The following is an 18563-nucleotide window of genomic DNA, read 5'->3' on the forward strand; positions in this document are numbered from 1 at the left end:
TATTGTGTTCTGTCACAATATAAGCACTGAACCTCCCAAAAGAAAGAATAGAAAGTTTTGTTTTTTTCTAGAAAAATTTTGAGCATAACTTTGCCTTTGACGCTTATATATATATATATATATATATATATATATTTTTTTTTGATGACAAAATAACATTATCAGATATACAATTATGAAACCCGCAGGGAGCAATGATGACGTCTCATTGCTTGAGTTGAACGTCGGTGGCTTTTTTATATGGCATTTGCTATGCATGAACTGCTCTCTTATTTCATGATCGCAACACACACTTTGTACTACCTACCGCGACACATACTCTGTTTATACAACACAATGATATACTCAAGAGCTCCCAAATGTTACGGAAATTGCTGAACGTTGAATCGTTACTGCCGTGACAGATTGTTCTGGATATTGGTGAAAAAAATCCAGCATCTGACATTACTGGCGCGGCCACATTGAACAGCTGCTTGGTGCACCCTATTTTATCACGCACCCCAGCCGCCAAAACGCTGAGACGAAAGTTCTCTTTGCGCCCGTTGTCAACTCATTGTATGCCACTAATCATCGCCTCTATGGTAGCGAATAAGCTAGACTTCTTACCCTGCTTCTTACAAAAGTGTCAGAAAGGGGAGGACAAGGTGCTAATCGGCAAGTTATTGTTAGAAGCAGTCACAAAACTTTGAAATAATACACTTGTCACATAGGTCTGGCTGGAACCGCGTTTTCGCAGAGTAACCAATTTTGAGCAACAAAATAACAGGCCAATTAATACGTTTAGAGATACAAATATAAAATAATACACGTCTACACAGGATCCCGCGTTTGAACCGTAAATGAATTGGTACGTCACTGCACACGTAACTTCAGAACTCATAGACTAATACTTTGATTCAGGCTGCAACGGTGTCCACCATGACAAGGTTGATGTAATAAAAACATTAATGACAAATATTGAAGGAATAATTTATTAACGATTATGATTATGACTTTCGCACTGAAATATTCTTGAAAAAATGTGAAAATATCAGACAGATTTGACAAATTGTTCTGGAAGTGAATTTTTATTAGATGGCAGCTCTGCATAATCTGTTGGGAGTATGAGGTGCCTGAATTTGTATGACTTCCAACGTGATGGCATTTCTCTCATTCCTCTCTCATTGACGTTACAAGCAGAGTTTCACCCTGTAATCTTTATCTTCAACTCAAAAGCTGTGCCGATCTCAAATCCAAAGCATGCAAAGTCGCCATCTACAGGGATCTGTTAGTCATCACAGTGGTTTACAAACCTGAATTTCACATACAACCTAGGTGAGACCCTCCTCCATGCCCACCTGTTGAAAAAATTATTTTACTTGGCATGAGTTAAATGTGACTGGTAGATATCTGAGGTACTGATTGGACCTTTGGGCCTCAGCTACCTCAAACAATCTCTGTTCAAAATCAGTAATATTTTTGCTTTGGCATGAATTTGAATGTAACACAATAAGCCGTCAATGTCGGAAACTTTATTCACACCAGTGACTTTTAAGGGTAATTTGACTTCAGCAAAGGTCAGTTTGAAATATGTGACTGATAGAGAGCACCAACAACTTCTGCTGCCTCAAACATCTTGAGTTAGGATGTCGTCCAAAAGCAATAGGATTCTTGGATTATGGGACGTCCTTCGGCAGGGACAACTGCAAAGCTCCTGGCAGCTCCCGTGACTCATCTTCAGTCCATTCTGGCAAGCAGATCTTTTTAAAGGTCTGGAAGGAATGCCGCTGTCTCTTAATAGCTCACTCACACAAATATACTGTAAGTTTAGAAAGTGTGTGTGTGTGTGTGTGTGTGTGTGTGTGGAGTGTGCCAGGAAAAGTGGAGTGAATCCTTATTTTCCAGATCTTTCCTTCATCCTTCCTTCCTTCCTCGGCCTCGTCGGTGAGGGATTTGTAAGAGGCGTTTTCTATATGAAAAGTCTTTCCCTAGTTGTCATGTGTCATTCCAGAGCCGGACAGATGACCACATGCTGAGTGTCAGATGACACTCCTCCAACCATGCCAGAACTTTAAAACATGATGTCTGTATGCATGCGCGTGTGTGTTTGTGGGGGTGTGTTGCACAGCTGCGTGTGCCATCACAAGGGTCACCATCCATTTGTGACCCCTGTCAGCATTTGAATGTTTTACATGTCTGGAGCTTGTCGTCATCATAAAATTCCACGAGTTGTAATTATTTCGCCGCCCTTATTTAATTTCAATGGCAGTGAGAATGAGCTCAGTTGCTAAGCATAACAGCATCACCTGAATAGACCCTAATGACGTTACGAGTGTGGCTTTTCTTGTTTAATTTCGATTTAAATCTTGTAATATTCCAACTTTTCTCCTACCAAATCCCAGATTTTTGTTTTCTTAATATATTTTTTCTTAAAAATACTTCCTCATCACAGTATGGCTTTAAAGTGCTTTTCCTTGTTAAATTTTGACTTTAAAAAATGGCTATTTGAAGAAAGAGAAAAGCCTTTTTTTAAAATATAAAAATACCCCTTTTAAAAAAAAAAATCTAATTTTATTCTCATAACATTACAACTTCATTCTTGTGGTGCATTTTATTTTATTTTTTTAAGTGTGGAGATTTTCCATGTCTTATCAACATGAGCACGGTGATTATCTTGCGTTATGTGGCGACATTGTCGATGACTGACAAATGACGATGGTTGGATGGAACAACGATCCCAGAAGACTCTCACGTGGTTGCTCCACAATGTTGTGGTCTCCCAATGTTGCACACCACTTATTAAATGCCACTTTGTCTTGACATATTTGCAGTAATACAATACATACATTGAACATGACGTTTTTTCCACCCCTCATTATTTATTTTGGATAAATCTGATGGATTTTACCTGTATGGCTTTACATGTGGTTTTTATACTTTTTTATTTAGATATTTACGAGTGTGTGTCATGTTTGTGTAAGCGTGTGTGTGAGCTGAATATCGTGCGTAGCGTCGTGTTCTCTCATAGTGTGAGATGAGCAGACAGGAAGGCCACAAGGTTAAAACAACACTGAGGTGTTTCTCATGACGACTCCTTCTGCCTGTCTTGTGTGTGCGTTTACATTCCTGTGTTCTGTAAAAGTGGCTTACAGTGTAGCCTCGGTAGCATTCTGACAGATCCTTGTCTGTCTGAGCTATTGAGACAGCTTTGTGACGTACAGTAAACGCTCGCAGTTTTGAGCGTCGCCTTTCACAAATGTACTTTCTTGCAAATGTTTATGTATAACAGATAAGTACTACCTGAATATATTACACACCACTCATTTGGGCCACCAGCTAATGGCTGGCTGTTATCAGGATAGAAATCTACCTATATATCCACTACAAAAAAGTTCTCCATGTCACACAGCACTGCATTATCAAAATGACTGTGAAAACATTGTTGTGTACGGTATCATTTTGGAATACTTGTATTCAGATAAAAAAATAAAAAAAAGACGAGGCAATTTCTTTTTCTTATTAATGGATTGCCGAGGTATCGGATCGGGACTCTACATCGGCAGATGCTCAGAATCAAGTGACTCAGACTTGTGTAAAAAAAAAAAAAAAAATGTGATTGGGATATACCTAGTTTCTATGTATCACTGGGTAAAAACAAATCATAAAATTGCCTAATAGAAAAGTAGTAATTGGTATTTTTACAGGTTTCCATTAGACTTTACACCGATTTGAACGGGCTGATCGGTGTCGGCCGATATTTAGCATTTTATGCTGATCGGTTTTAATGTCATAATTTGCCGATCCGATCAATGACGTCATTGATCAGCTCCGCAAAAGACATTTATTCCGCGTTGCCGTGTGCACAGTATAAATGAATCCAAAAGGTAGTTTATTTTTAGCCTTGTCGCATGTCTTTTGACATCGTACTGTAAATATCTGACAGTCAAAGAGGTTATTAAAAAAAAAAAAAAAACCTCGCCGTTGTGGGACAGACAACACATAATCAGACTACGAGACAAATTTGCTCTTTCACAATTGCACTGTCAGACTAGTGCAATAAAATTATTCTGCATCCCGTTTTTTTACGATCATTGGTCTTTATCTTTATCACTCATTACCGTGGCGACGATAACGAGTGGAGCGAGCCGACGGTATTATAAGGACAAAATGGGGAAATGTGCTCAGGACATGAGAGGATGTTCGTTTAAGGCTTGCTTTAGTTATGTTCACGTACTTTTTAATACGATATGACAAGCAGGCAATAAAATGTTATGTAGCCTAGCAAGCTAGCGGTAGCATGAACGGTTGGACGTAAACATGCCGCCGTTCTGTCAAATCATGCTCTAAGGTTTCTGTGTGGGTGAAGTAATTTAATTAACAATAAAGTCATTTAATTACACTAAGTTAGCACCCATTATTTCTGTCATGTAATGTTGGTTTGACCTGACTGATTAGAATACACGATCTGATTAGAGCAGTGATTTCCAACCTTTATGGAGGCAAGGAACATATTTTACAATAGAAAAATCTCACGGCACACCAACAATAAAAAATGTCACAAAAAGTGGATACATTAATTACTGTATTGACTTCCTGCCATCTAATAGAAGACCATTCATTTCACTATGACTGGCATAAATAAAAGAACAAAGATTCATTATTTATTGTAAATAAAATTTTTTGAGCAATTAAGGTATCAAGTATATACAGTAAATGAACAGGTCATTTAAATACACATTGCTCCATCTTGTGATCGGATCGGTGATCGATTATCATTTTTTTAAACTCGCTGATCTATGATCGGCCCACAAAATCCTGATCGTGTAAAGCCTAGTTTCCATATGAGCAGACACGCGGGGAGTGATATAAACGCAATCCAGAATTAAATGAATTAAAAGTCAGGAGATGGTGTATTTTGTCTGAAAAACAAACATGATAATGTTTCTGATCTGAAAGCCATTTATTAAGGGTAGTATTGAGATGAGTTTTAAATGATGCTAAAGTGTTTTTGCATCATAGTTTGGGGTATATTTAAGCATTAAACTTTCCATCCTTTCATCTTCCATTCCACTTATCCTCACAAGGGTCGCGGGCGTGCTGGAACCTATCCCAGCTATCTTCGGGCGAGAGGCGGGTTACACCCAGAACTGGTCGCCAGCCAATCGCAGGGCACATATAAACAAACGACCATTCACACTCACATTCACACCTATGGGAAATTTACAGTCTTCAATTAACTTACCATGCATGTTTTTGGGATATGGGAGGAAACCGGAGTGCCCAGAGAAAACCCACGCAGGCACGGGGTGGACATGCAAACTCCACACAGGCGGGGCCGGGATTTGAACCCCGGTCCTCAGAACTGTGAGGCAGATGTGCTAACCAGTCGACTACCGTGCCACCTTAAACTATTAATATTGGCAGTTACAATTTTAGAGGGCGTGGGGCATCTATTATTTGCAAATTCTTGCTATTCTTGGTCGCTAACCCCCATAAATAGTGAGGGTTCATCTTATATCGAGGATATTGTTAGGGATCTGTGCCTGTGCTTGTCTACCTCTGTCGGGGACATGTCCTGGCAAGAAGAGAATTAATAGACCATAACGGGGCGGTTCAATAAAGTGGGAAAGTCAGTTACCCGAACATGTTCTCGCATTAGCCGTGAGCTCCCCCTCCTTATCGCTGTGCAAACCACACCCACTCTAGGCCCTCAGATCCTCGCGGGCGACCATTGGGGATGACCTCATTCCTTCCACGCTCGCCTTCCATCTTCTTCTTCCCTCCCCCACCATTCCTCCCCATTTTCCCCCTCAGCAGCCCCCTAACGAGAACAAGATGACAACCCGTTGCCAAATTCAGCCACAGCAGCACCGTTCATGACATGTCTGTTGTGATTGATTGTTTGTGTGCTAGATATCATGCTAAATGCTGCATGTGCTTTTGATAATTTTTTTTGCTCTGACTTTCCACATTAGCTACTTTTTGGAGTGGCAAGTATGGCCCGCAGTGCATAATTGTCTGTGGTTTTTATTGCAGCTCAGCACTCCAAAGCAACAAAAAACAGCGGTATGCAAAATGTGGGTTTCATCACTTAGAATGAGTTGGATCTGGCGCCACCATAAGTTTTGGGATGATACATTTGGATTGGTAGAGGTATTATCCATTGGCCAGCTCTCAAGATTCGCAAAACACGAAATTACTTTTTTGAAAATGTAGCCTCCAAAGCTGGTTTCACTTAGCAACATGAAATTTGATAGCCATGTATTTATTTCATAGATCTACAAAAAAAGTCTCAAGAAGCCAATCTTTAAAAAACACAGCAAACCTGCCATTTTGTTTTGAAGCATCCATTTTCAGGTAATTTGGCCATTTATAGGTTTCCTTTCAAAACAAACTTGTCCTAGGAATTTTATTTGATTGCTACCTAATTTGAACCACATAAACTATGATATGGTATGGTATGGTAACATTTTATTGTCAGTCCTCTATGTATGTGGAAGATACAGAGGACCGAAATTACTTTTCCAATTACGCCACTCTCAAAAATACAAAAAAACATAAACCATATTCCATAAAGACTAGGGCTGTCACTATCGAATCTTTCTAGAATCGATTAGCCTATAGATATTTCGTCGAGACTTGCGATTAACTTCTTAAAAAGTTCACTTACAATTCCATTGCAACATGCTGCCAATTTTTTTGTCTTGAGTTTGTTGTCACATTTCTGTCGGGCCAATTATACATTACTCGTGCACTCACTGTAGTAGTCTCGCCACGCTGCACTATTTGCATATCTGTGGTTGACCAATACTGGCCACTCATGTGCCTGAGTACATCTGCACCATTTGCACAATCGACATTGTCCCAGATTATCGTACTACTATTTACTTTAAACTGCATACATTTCTTGAAGTCTCTGCGCCCTTTGCACAATGGTCATTGCACCGGACTATTGTTCTGTTAGTTATGTCAAACTGCTCTAATTGCTAGAGAACTCTGCATCTTTTTCCACAATTGTCCAGAAAAAAACAAAAATAATAATAATAATTGTACCGGCATTACCAAATTACTGGCAACATTTCAATGCTCAGTGACCTTTTTTATTTATTTTTTTTTTATTTTTTTTAAAATGTCTGTCTCAAAAGTATTCTCTCTCAATTGACTGTTGTCGTACTAGAGCGGCTCCAACTACTGGAGACAAATTCCTTGTGTGTTTTTGACATACTTGGCAAATAAAGATGATTCTGAGTAATCACCAACCTCCCACCCCCCTCCCTCCCCTACAGAATTTGAGACAACAAAATCAGCGTTTGCTAAATGGTTAGCATTTGCGGTTAGCTTTAGCAATTACCATTTTAGGTAGCGATGATAAATAAAGTAAAACATGTACATTACGCATTTAATAGTGTCTTAAAAATCACAAACGTAATTTTTGATAATGTTTTTCACTGGTCCAACAGTGCGCCCGTCTGCAACAAATGTCGGTGCGGTAAACATCGACAGTGGCCAAAAGGTTCCGGGCTTTGCAAATTGGTTCTGGGCAGGGCGAATATGCTTTTATTAATATTTTTCATTGCCTCGAGAGAGGCATTTTTGCGTCGACCAATTTTTGTGGTCGAGTTAGCTGATTTTTTTAGTTTTTTCCCCCCGTAGCCCTAATAAAGACATAAAACGGCCATTCATACATGCTCTTTGTGTCTGTGAAGCGGTTATCGATGAAAAAGGAGGTCTGGAGTCTCCCTTCACCAGTTAATCATTTTGCGATCACAGTGTTCATGAGGTCATTCCGTTCACCACAAACCAAGTTCAAACTAAACTAGCATCCGTTGTTGAGTAACACACATACAGAAAGATTGTTTCTATTCTCCAGTCCCACAAAACATAAAACTACAAAAACATTACATTTGAATAAATAACCAGAACGTGTCAAATCTGCAGTTAACGTTACATTCAATCGTCTGTTGAAAGATGCAACTGGTAGAGTGTCTCACAAAGGGTCATCTCTTTCAAAATGAGGTTTTTTACCTCTGATTGAGAGAAACTGGAGGATTGGTTAGGATTTGATCAACTGCGACATTACCACAGTTGAATCCAGTAGTTTTTGACTGCGCTGAGACTCCACAGCAAAATTTCAGGACATGTTGAAATGCATTTTTTTATTGCCAGGGCTCTTAGGAAATTTGTATCGTGTCCCTGGTGGCTCGCAGGCGTGTGGCTGTCCTTCATAGGTGCCCGGTTGCCTAGTGACCATGCTGCTGGAATAATAGGTTGATTTCAATTCAGGATAAAAATCATTTTAAAAGCATGGTTCTATAATGATTAACAGTCCATTTCCACGTAAACTGTCTAGTAGTCGTCTAGTATTCTGTCTCCTTGTACTTCCCCTAGACCAGGGGTGTCAAACTCAAATTCACGGTGGGCCAAAATTAAAAATTGGGACAACGTCGCGGGCCAAACTCAATATTTAATGAAAAATCACTGCGATGTGCATGTTTCCCTTCTCTCCAGAAATGTAGCGTTAAAGTTTGTCATATGACAACAAACTTAAATTTTGCTTAAACACTGAATCTGGAATAAACAAACTTTAATATTATAAACGATAAGACATCAGTGGTGTTTGTTTGTTGTTTTGTATTTAAATAGATAACATGAATTCTTCTCTCTCCATCTATTTATCTCCAACTTCTATTTATCTCCAACTACCTTTCATTTTTATGTGAATCTTTTTTCAAAGGCCAACAACCCCAAAAAATAATGTCCTTCAATAAAAATTCTAACTTCAAACTATTAACAGTCCCTGCCAAGGAGTTGATAAAGGGCATTAAAAAAACATTAATGTCATTGTTACATTCTTTGTTACAGCCACGTTGCTCCGCACATGACAAATAGGTCTGTCTTTTACTTTAGTGAACAGACAATCTGCCTCCCACCTGTCTTGGAAGTTAACCGTTTTCCATCTTTCGTTTGGCAATTTTTGGGAAGGGCAAGTGTAAATTTTCTCAAGGAGACTGGTAGCATAGTTGCTAACGACTGCAACAGAAAGGGAAGGGCCGCTTGTCGGTCTAGACTGATGGGCCAACACACTAGCAAAGCATTCTGCGATTTGTAATATTAGTGGCGCATGTGCTACATACTGGCGGGCCAGCTCTAATACACATTTGATATGGTCTCGCGGGCCAAATATAATTACATCGTGGGCCAAATTTGGCCCCCAGGCCTGAGTTTGACATGTATGCCCTGGACTAAAAGGTTCCAATCAGATACAGTACATTCATATTCAGGGCCATGTTAACACAGTCTATAAGCCTACAGACCTTGGAAAAAATTCTAAGAAGTTTTTGCGGCATTAGATGCCATTTCAGTGTTTGTAATTTTTAGAGCAATCCAGAATGATTTGGAATGTTATCACTGATCAAATATGAGTTCATATATATAAAAAAAAAATCATTAAAAATGAAGAACTCAGTTGTCACATCTGGAGTTAATTCCAACATCAATGAAACAAAGTCAATCTGCTATATGCTCAAAACTACTTCCGCATTAGGCAAATCATTTAAAAGCACTTCCGCCTCATTTGGGTGAATGGGGAAGGGGACTGTTTCAAAGCACCTGTAGGAACTTTAAACATCTACAATGTCTTATTTTAAACACTAGATCTCACCACAGAGCCACCTAAGATGACTATACGGTGTTTGGGCTTCACTTGTATTGATATACATGATATCATATTTAAGGTTGCAGCTATTGAATATTTTAGTATTCGAGTTTTCTACCAAAATCTTTATCGAATGATCGGGTATTTGGATAAATTATATTTTTGCTTGGTTAAAGAGCAATTATAATTACACAAGAAAACTTCAAAATGAATGACCAATTGTTTTTTTACATAACTGTTTTATTTCTTAAATTCACATTGAGCAGCGAACTGTATTTTCTTGAATAGAAATATTTTCAGTGAGGCAATTTCAAATTTCAGTTTAAACTCAGCATTTTTTCTTAGCATTTCTTGTAAGTACAAAAAAGGTGTTCATTAAAAAAAGGCATAAGAAGCCTGTTCTGCAACTCCACTTGAGCCGCTAGCGTTTTAGGATGTGACAACATAATACAGTAGGTTTGTGGCTTCGCGTTTCAGAGCTTAGACCAGACTAACTAAGTAAAATGAAAATGAAGACACGTTGATAGGAAACACAACTATTAACTTCCATATTCTGCATTTAGTGGATTGTCTGACATTAGGTAATGTCTGCTATTTCTTCCCGGAACCTTTGGCTTTTGGCACTTGTAGTTCCTGGAACTAAAAGGTTTGCCAGACCCTGTCGCAAAGGTTCCTTCACTTCTTGAAAGTTCTTTTGGCCCTGATAGATAACCTCAAAACAAAATTTAGTCAATCGATTCCACCAACCACAGATACTATGGTCCTGTGGGGACTTCATATAATTTCCAAAGAGGCCTCCAAAGTTCTATGTATTGAATACTAATAATCATGTCATCATGTAGTTGTTCTTGTCACTTTTGTATTTAATGGGCTTTTGCCAACATGCTTTGTTTTTGTGTTTCGATGTTGTTGTGTTACAGATGTAAATTAGCCCTGTGATAAATCCGCCACTTTTACACTTCAACCATGTACAGTGCCGTGAAAAAGTATTATCGCCATTCTCAAATTCTTATATTTTTGCATATTTTCCCCACTTTTGTTTTAAGATCATGAAACAAATAAATATAATATATAGTATAATAGTAGCACAGTATAGTATAATATAGTATAGTAATATAATAAATATTAAACAAAGATAACTCAAGTAAACAAAATGCATTTTTTAAATGGTGATTTTATTATGAACGGAAATAAACTATTCAAAGTTGCCTGGCCCTGTGTCAAAATTTAATGGCGCCCTAAACCTAATAAGTTGTTGGCCCACCCACAGCAGCAACAACTGAAATCAAGTGTTTTCTATAACGGGCAATGAGTTTTCACATCTTCACCTTGCAGAATTGTTTTAATTCAGCAACACTGGTGGCTTTTCGAACATGAATGGCCTTTTTTATGTCATGCTACAGCATTTCATTCGAATTAAAGTACGGACTTTGACTAGGCCACTCGAAAACCTTCATTTTGTATTATTTTTTTTAAAGCCGTTTAGAAGTTGACTTGCTCGTGTATTTTGGATCGTTGTCCTGCTGCAAAAATGTGCTTCAGCTTGAGGTCATGAACTCATGGCCGATTTTCTGGTAATGAGCATAATTCATAATTCCATCAATCGCAGCAATTTGTCTCGGTCCTGGAGGTGTAAAACCGCCGCAGACCATCACACTACCATCACCATGTTTGACTGTTGGTATGATGTTCTTTTTCTAAAATGCTGTGTTAGTTTTACGCCAGATGTAACGAGAGACACATTGTCTAAAAAAGTTTAACTTTAGTTTGGTCAGTCCATAGAATATTCTCCCAAAGGTCTCGGGAATCATTTAGATGTTTTCTTGCAAAAGACGAGGCATTGTTCTTTTTGGTCAGCAGTGGAACTTGGCCATGGGGGTGGCACGTTGGACGACTGGTTAGCACATCCGCCTCACAGTTCTGAGGACTGGGTTCAAATCCGGCCTTGCCTGTGTGGAGTTTGCATGTTCTTCCCGTGCCTGCATGGGTTTTCACTGCGTACTCCGGTTTCCTCACACATCCCCAAAACATGCATGGTTGGTTAACTGAAGACTCTAAATTTCCCGTAGGTGTGAATGTGAGTGCGAATGGTTGTTTGTTTATGTGTCCCCTGTGATTGGCTGGCGACCAGTTCAGGGTCTACCCCGCCTCTTGCCCGAAGATAGCTGGGATATGCTCCAGCACGCCCGCGACCCTAGTGAGGATAAGCGGTGTGGAAAATGGATGGATGGATGGAACTTTGCCATGGATGCGTGTGGATATTTTCATTTATCCAGGTCGTTTCATTATCAAGGCATTGAATCGATTGCAACTAGACTGTTCTGGATGTCTGAGAAGCTGATCTGCCTCTCATCTGAACAGGCTTCATCAGTTCATGCAATAAGGCTTAGTTAGGACAGAATAGCCTGAGTATGCCATGGGTGCAATTTTTGCCCAATCTCTTCCTTATTGTTGAGTCATGAACACTGACCTTAACTGAGGCAAGGGCACCCTCTAGTTTTTTAGCACTGGGTTCCTTTGTGACCACAATGAGTCGTCGCTGCTCTTGGGGTAATTTTTGTAGCCCGGCCACTCCTGGGAAGGTTCACCACTGTTCCATGTTTTCTCCATTTGAGGATAATGGCCCTCACTGTTGTTCGCTGGAATCCTAAAGCTTTGGAAATGGCTTTGTAACCATTTCCAGACTGATAGATGTCAGTTACTTTATTTCTCGTGTATTCTTGAATTTCTTTTAATCCTGGCATTTCGTTGCAGCTTTTGGAGGTCTTTGGCTGACTTCATTTTGTCGGACAGGTTCTACTTAAGTGATATCTTGACTGAACAGCTCCGGAAGTAATCAGGCTAGTGAAAATGAACCAAATAATTTGATTAGCCACAGTTAATTCATGAGTTAACGGGGCCAGGTTGCTTTAGATTTTCCCCCTCAATACTGGTAATTAAAATCACAATTTAAAAACAGCATTTTATGTTTACTTGTTGTCTGATATTTATATTTGTTTGATGATCTTAAAGAAAGGGAAACTATCCAAAAATATAAGCATTTGAGAAGGGGGCCAATACTTTTTCACTGCACTGTTACTATGTTTTGTGCATTGTCTCGTCCCAATACTGTAAACTAGGGGTGTCAAACTCCTATTTGTCACGGGCCACATTGTAGTTATGACTTCCCCCGGAGGGCCGCTACGACTATGAACCCATATAAACGAAAGATTACCTCATGGACTGTAATTACATACAGTATACACAACACATTGATCAATAACCAGTTTTGAAATCAGAAGCCTTATAAGAACATGTTTTTCAACTATTACATTTATTTTCAAAGGGGGATTGGTAACAAAAAAAATGCTTGCAAATATCTCAATGTTATTACACCAGAACACAATTAGCAATTTTGATTTGACTTTCACGGGCCACATAAAATGATGTGGCGGGCCAGATCTGCCCCCCGGGCCACCAGTTTGACACATGTGCTGTAAACCAATAAAGTAAAACAATGTATTTGGGATTAATCATTGCTGCTCTCAGTCCGGTCGTGTTTAACATCTTTTGGAGGTAACACATTTCCTTCTGTGGTCACCCTTGTGTCCTTACTCATCTTTTTGCTCACGAGGTCCGGCCTCAGTGATCCAGAGGACGCACAACACAGCGCTAAGCCCAGCACCACCGTACATGGACACGAAAGAAGCCAGGATGTCAGATTGCAGCTCCTCTAAAAGGGCGAAATACTCAAATTTTGGGAACATGGTGTTTGAACGTAGAATGATACTAGAATTCAACCTTCCATATTGTCACCGTCCTAAAATAATGGTGGTCTAAAAGTCATTTTCTGACCTTTTTTTTCCTCCCTCCCCCTAAATCATCTGCTCTGGTCATCTCTGCTAGAATCGAGTAAATCCTCAATTGAGCAAATCATGCAATTCTACCCCTGAAATTAAATTGTTAATACATATAGATTCATTACTTGGTTCAGTTTTTGGTGTTTTAGGAAGATGAAGTTTTTTGTGGAATGCTTTGAGTCGGGGTGTTGTCCGTGACTCCTGGCAGTACCGTGACATCTAAATATGGATGAAACCAAAATAACAGCACGTCCTTTTGTTCTCTGATGGTTGAGCCTCTAAAGTGGATGTGAAATGCTCTGAAATTGCCTCGACTTGCAATTTTCACTTGATCATTCATTTGTTTTTCACGCATCTTGGCAACAATTCTCAAAGGTTGCATGATCAAAAATGTAGATTTTTTAAGGACTAGTCTGCTGTGGTAAAATGGCTGAAATATGGAAAATGTGTGGTCTCTTCCAACCAGGTGGCTTCTTAGAAGCTGTTGCTACTGTTGAGGCAGAATGAGCTTTTGTGGCCAAAGTCTGCCCTCTTGTGGTCAGCTGTGGCCACTGCACTTCAACCTCTGTTACTACTACCTCTACCGAGGAGGTGATAATTTTCATCACTGTCTGTACTCTTCTGTTAGTTAATTAGAAGGATTGACTTGAAAGAAACTACGTTGCACAGACTTTTATGCAGGGGTGGTGCATTGGCTGATAAAATGTAAAATTAGATGCAAAGGTGTAAATTCAGGATCTTTCTAACATTTTTGCTCATTTGTCTTTCCTTTTACTATATTTGTACAACAGGGGTCACCAACAACAGATACCACACAAGGACCACATGAGTAGCCTGTGGGCTGAAACATTTCTCACCAGTGAAGGGACATCGCGATTTCCTAGGATGTTGGTAGAATTGGTCATTTGGAAATGTAAACACTTGCAGTTTTACAGAAAAAGTGTTGCATATTATTATTTATCCGGCTCATCACTAAATCATTGTTGATAAATTTTGTGAGCTGTCATTAACATGCTTTGAGTATTCACAGAGATGAATATCATTGCGTAATTACATAATTTAAGGTAATGAATATAATTAATTATGAGTGTGGAGTTTGCATGTTCTCCCCGTGCCTGCGTGGGTTTTCTCCGGGCACTCCGGTTTCCTCCCACATCCCAAAAGCATGCATTAATTGGAGACTCTAAATTGCCCATAGGCATGACTGTGAGTGCGAATGGTTGTTTGCTTCTATGTGCCCTGCGATTGGCTGGCAACCAGTTCAGGGTGTACCCCGCCTCCTGCCCGATGACAGCTGGGATAGGCTCCAGCACGCCCGCGACCCTAGTGAGGAGAAGCGGCTCAGAAAATGGATGGATGGATAATTACATAATTAAAGGTAATTTGAACAAATTTGTTGTTTCAGAAGTGTATATCAAACTGGTGGCTCTGAGCATTACTCAGTATCCAAGAAATAGCTCCCACTTTCAAAATGGTTGGTGACCCCACGTCTACAATAAATGGCCTTTTTGATGAATTATTTTCTCCTGAATTACATATCGAAAATGGAAAGTTGTTTGCATGCATGCTTTTTTTACATATGCTTTTTTCACAAAGAATTTTTAAAATAGTTTTCTATAGATCTAGATATGTACAGGATATGATTTTCCAAAATGATGGGCTTAATTATCCTTATAAATGATACTTAATCCTTGAAGGTATAACACTTATCCGTAAAACTCGCTGTGATTTAGGTCACATTTCCACTTGTCCAGTGTAGATTTCTTCATACGTTAGGTAATTTCGCTATTTTGTTTTTAACTAGTATGTATGTGAGCGTTTGTCTTGGGTCATTGAGTTTTTTAAATATATTTTTTAACCTGTATAGGTACAGTATGTGTGCACGTGTCTGTGTCCTTGTGGACAGGGGGATTTGATTTTAATTCAGGCAAAACACTTTGGGTTGCATTGTATGTGTGATTGATTGATTGATATATAATATTGAGTCCGTATCACCCATGGTTATACAGTCCTGCTCACCATTAATGGCACCCCTTCATTTTTTTGCATAACCTATATAATAGCTTCAGAAATAAATGGAAATGTACCAAACTTAAATCATAAGGATCTTTTAGTTGGAGGTTCACAGTAATTTAACGAATATTTTTTTTTACTTGGATATTGTAATTTCAAAGGAAAAACAACAAAACAGAATTTTCAGCAATATTGGCACCCCACCCTTAATATTTGGTTGCACAACCTTTGGCAGCGATGGCAGCCTTCCATCTTGAAGCTTTTTGCACTTCTCAGGTGCCATTTTCTTCCATTCTTCCTTTGCAATGTGTTCAAGCTCTTGAACATTTGCAGGTTTCTTTTCCCCAATTGTGGATTTTGACTCCCCACAAAGATTTTCAATTAGATTGAGATCAGGACTCATTGCTGCACATTTTAAAACACTCCATTTTTATCCTCTTCTACCATTCCTGTGCGCTTTTGGATGTGTGCTTTGGGTCTTTGTCTTGCTTCAAGCCAGGTTTTCTTACTCTGGGTAAGACATTTCGCTAAAAAATTTTCGGGATAATTTTCTGATTTCGTGAGACAGTTAAGATCTCCAGTACCAGATGTAGCGAAGCAGCTCCATAACATTCTGGATCCTCCACCATTGCTTGACTGTTGGCAGGGCGTTCTTTTCCTTAAATGATTCATTGCGCTGTCTATACACATACTGTTTCTGTGCATTGCCAAAAATCTCTATTCTTGTTTCATCTGTCCATCAAATTGTGTTTAATCATTTGCTCTTTTGTATCAAACACAAGTTCACTATAGAAAAATGTTGTTTCACTGGATTCATTTTCTTCAGGAGATATTCCACATTTAGTACTTAAACTTAATGGGTTCCAATAATGATGAGCAGGACTGTATTTGGTGAATGTGATGTCTTACATAAAATCAAAATGGCCTTTAAAATCTGAAAAAGTCTTGCATTTGGCTTCCTTTAAACCTGCTGATACCTTCCAACTGTAAGTCGGTCATTGCACTCATTCACCACAAGGTGTCAGTGTATGATCATATTGAGCCAGACTGAAATCCTGGTGCAGTATCTCTGTCAACACTGCATTCAACCACTAACTGGATGGTTCCTACTTTTGTGACTTATGATTGGAATAGATAACAAACTGTTCCGGCAAAGACGAAGCACTCAGCCTTTCCTGGGCGATCAGTTGAGTCAAGGGGTTTAGGGTATGATCACGGAACTAGATTTAAGTCCTGGTATAGTGCCTCAGTCATCACTTTATTCATTCAACCACCCACTGGATGTTATACTTCTGGGACTTGTGATTGGAATAGCTAACAAAGTGTTCTGTCTCTGCCTGTAGACAAGGGGTTCAGACCTCCCTGGACTTCCTTTAACAGGAAGAAGCTGCTCTCACAACAAACTCATCGACCTCATTGAACCAGTATTGTGCTTAACAAACTCAACCGGCGCTTTGTCGTCCCTTTTCCATTCTCCGATTGTGTTCCAGCCATGCTAACCCAAACAATTTGTCTGGCCGTTCCCACGTAGGTGTGTTTTGATTAGCACGTCTTGGGGGTATTTGTGGCGCTCCCAAGAAGAGTCTGCTAGATTTTCCTCCCCGTCCAGTCCCGTTTATTTTTTTTAGCGTTAGTCCGACCTATTACCAAGGAATATGTTTTGGCTGATGTAAATTGGGAGCAGGGTTGAATGCTTTCATACATCCACACCTCCAAGAGAAGGTTCTCACAAAGCCCACGAGCGCTGTCACGAGTTGACAGTGTTGCCTGTTTACTTTTTCTTTCTAGCCTCTATCTGTCTCCATAAAGTCATTAGCGTCACATTACATTAGCACGGCCATCGGGAAAGAAGCCATTGTCCATTCGATAAGGAGTTGATGTCTCTAGTTACACTAAAATATTGAAATTATGATGGAATATAGGTCCTTAAACAGCAAACACCTTTAACTGCATCAACTTTTTAAGATTACAACTCACACTGGAAAAGTAAATTGTCAAAGTCAAAACTAACTGTTGAACAAACAACAGAGAATGATGATTCGATTGCTCATGCTGGCGGTTTGAGTCTCGTAGGTGTGAGTAATCAAGCAGAAGACATGATGGAATGCAAACGCTAACAACAAAGCAATGTGCTTCCACTCACTTTGTTTCATGAGTTTTTCCAGCAGTTCACTTGTGTATTCACAATTTCATACCTGCGACATTTGTTCTGCTTTAAACGAACCAGAGTTTGTTTTTCCCCTTCGTCTGGACCTATTGTAGGTATGTAACTAAATCCAGAAATACAGCCGCCATTTTCTTTCCATTTTGCTGTGCCGGAAATAAGGTACGTGAATTTAGCGGCAGTCCACAAAAATCACATATATTCTCATTGTTTCGCCCAAGGTAATACTTGTTCTTTTCAGATTACATTGTCCCTTTACCAAACGCCTCATTTTTGAATTTTTCAATTCTGTTGAGATTTCCTGTTGTTCTGACAATGAAGAAAATGTTCCTTGATTTTGGTGTTGAAAATCATGCGTTCATTGGATTCCTCCACAGTAGAAACCTACATGTCCTTGATTCACTACTATTATTCTGGCTTTCTGTGAAGTTTTAAGTAATTCTGGCGATGCGCTTGCTCTCAGTTTGACGTGTAAAATGAGAAGGCTTGAGCAGATGCCATTGAAAAATCTGAAAATGGCCTGCTTAAACATTACATTCCCGTCTCAACTAATAAGAAACAAAGAGTCAAGGTTTCGGTCATGTTTGCAATGATATACACTGATTTCTGGGCAGAAATTATGGGCAAATTTTCGACATAAAAAGTGGCATAAAATCCTTATCCGATTCTTACAAACTTGGGCTAATTTTTTTGCATTTAACACTCCTATCCAATGATGTTGTCTATTTGATGTAAAGGTATTTTTAAAATTACATACCTACCTTTTTTGTAGGTATGAAGACACACAAGCGAATCCTGGTGCGCCCCAAACAACCGCTTCGGGGCCTGCTTTTTGAGGTGGTCTCTCCCCTGCAACCCGACCTCGGATAAGTGGAAGAAAATGAATGAATGAAAGCCTTTTTTTGCAATGACA

General features: G+C 39.3%; 1 protein-coding gene across 12 annotated transcripts in view; it reads left to right on the top strand.

Moving 5' to 3' along the window:
* LOC133489491 (partitioning defective 3 homolog) overlaps positions 1–18563 on the top strand; it is a 268623-nt gene that overhangs the window by 46023 nt on the left and 204037 nt on the right. The window lies entirely within an intron of this gene.

The sequence above is a fragment of the Phyllopteryx taeniolatus genome, chromosome 14 (assembly GCF_024500385.1).
Source record: "Phyllopteryx taeniolatus isolate TA_2022b chromosome 14, UOR_Ptae_1.2, whole genome shotgun sequence".
Taxonomy (NCBI): domain Eukaryota; kingdom Metazoa; phylum Chordata; class Actinopteri; order Syngnathiformes; family Syngnathidae; genus Phyllopteryx; species Phyllopteryx taeniolatus.